Source organism: Rattus norvegicus, chromosome 2 (genome assembly GCF_036323735.1).
Source record: "Rattus norvegicus strain BN/NHsdMcwi chromosome 2, GRCr8, whole genome shotgun sequence".
In the NCBI taxonomy this organism is placed as follows: domain Eukaryota; kingdom Metazoa; phylum Chordata; class Mammalia; order Rodentia; family Muridae; genus Rattus; species Rattus norvegicus.
Window position 1 is genome coordinate 183,074,733 of NC_086020.1, and position 2,233 is coordinate 183,076,965.

Genomic DNA, 2,233 nt, shown 5'->3' on the forward strand with positions numbered 1-2,233 from the left:
CGCCATCAACAGGGGAGTTGCCAGGTAGAGTGTCCAAGACCCTAGAGCTGCTCTTTCCCCACACACCATTTTGACATTACATTACAGCTGTTTTAAATCTTGGGCCACCAGGCTGCCTTTCCCCAGATTCACTGTAAATGTTCCAGCAACACAGTAGTCTAAACAGAAGTCATTTGCAAAAAACACTCATTGCTACTTTTGGAAGACAGATGTAGGTCATAGCAATCAAGCACCTAAAATATCTTATGGTGTTTAAGTGAGGGCTACAAAAAAGGACACTGTATGGAAGACAGGGAGTGAAATGCTTCCTCCACCAAGTGGGGATATGACTCCACCATTGACTTCCACCCCATGGTCTCAGAGAATTCAGAAGCATGAAGTATAATGAAATCCATGGCCCTAGTCTTCAGGTGCTCTGTTTTGTGGAGGTCAGCCAGGATGAGAGTGGGTACAGCATTTTTCACAGAGAGGTTCCTGCACAGGGCATCCTCACACATGACCTTCAAGTCCTGCAGGTCATACTTATCAGCAGCTGCCAAAAAGCCAGTGGCCATTGAGTGGCTGTGGAGGTGTGGTGCCTTCCCTGTGTAAATGAAGGCCATCATTTCCTTAAAGACTTGCAGATGAATGTCATGGATCTCAATGCGATTTGTTACGCTCTCCAGCATTTAATGTTCAAACATTGCTCTAAGAACTGGAGAGTGAGCTGCTAGGATGGCCTTGTGATCTCTGAATTCCTGGCCAGCAACCACCAGGGTGCAGTCTGTAAAGAGGGGATTCTCCCACAGCTCCCCTAGGTCATCTGCCAACATCTGTCTTGGATCCCTGATTGCAGGTGTCATGTTCTGTCCAGGCCTGCTAAAGACGGGTCCTACTATGCACACCTTGCAGCACAGGGTGAGCTGGTCTTCAGGGAGAAGCCAGTGCCTATAAAAGAGGAGGAAATCTCGAAGGATGAACTTTTTGTGCCCCCATTTTTGGTTTGGTAGAAACTTTAAAACATTTGGGACCTTTATGATTTGATATTTCTCTCCTTGGGCATTTATAATCCAGAACTGGAACGTTGCCCAAACTGGACTCTCTGGACAACTGAGCAACCACATGTAAACTGACAGGTAATCTTTGCTTTCTTCATCAATACCATTTGGATGTATCCTCAAACACCATTGCATTTCTTCTGCATTGGCCTCTAATGAGAACACTGGGCTTGTAATATTTTCCAAAATTCCATCCATGCAAACTGAAAAGTTGCTAATGGTCCACTCGTAGCAGAACTTCTGAACACTGCTATGTATGTAGCCACACCTCTTGAATTCCAGGTCCCTTGACATGTCTTCTGGAGGTAGTTTGGAGGTTATAGTTGATCTGAAAGAAGTAATAGAAATTATTCTTCATTCTCTAGGATACAGTTGTACATATCCTTTAGCTTTTATTTTCACTGTCTGGTAAATTGTCCCATTTATATTCTTGGAAACTTGTATTTCTATAGGTTTCTCTAGGTTTCCATATTTGTTCTACTGAACATAATACAGACCCACAGTGACTGTTAAACGTGTGTGTGTGTGTGTGTGTGTGTGTGTGTGTGTGTGTGTTTGTCTCCGTCTGTCTCTCTGTGTTTGTGTCTCTCTCAGTCTCCACCATCCCCACACACCCCCCCATACGTCTGTACATCTGTGTGTGTGTATTTATTGAATCTTAGGTCAATGGTAACTAATTTTAGCTATTCTATTCAACTGTGGAAGAGTTGGGAAATGTATATACACACTCATTTCGATTGTGTTGTATTAATCATGGTTCTTTAGTGAACATAAAGAATGAATGTCTCTATATAAATAGAAAGTGGAGGTGTGAGAGAAATCTGTAGGCAAAGGTCAAGGTAATATAAAGTTGGATAAAGCCAATACTTACTTATTCCACAAGGTTTGAAGTCTCAGGTCTTCTTCAGTATCAACCCGAATCCTGAAGAAGTAGGTTCAGATGCCAGTGAAGAAATGAGCTTGCTAGTACGATGAGAGTGAGCAGGAAACAATTCAAAGCTTCCTTCCTGTAACTTACATAGGCTGCAACAGAAGTGGGGCCAGTTAGTGGTGTGTTTTCTAGTCTTAAGATCTAGATTACAGGTGTGTGTGTTCATGCATCAAGACTCAGATTAAAGGTGTATTTTACTACCCAAAGAGTCTGTATTTGATCTACATCTATTTACTTCAAGTTAAGTCTAAACAATGTTAAAGTA

The 2,233-nt window shown here is 42.3% G+C and overlaps 1 pseudogene; it reads right to left on the bottom strand.

The window, feature by feature from the left end:
- Nucleotides 1-263: 263 nt before the first annotated feature.
- Tdpoz1-ps2 (TD and POZ domain containing 1, pseudogene 2) lies at nucleotides 264-1,331 on the bottom strand (annotated as a pseudogene).
- Nucleotides 1,332-2,233: the final 902 nt, after the last annotated feature.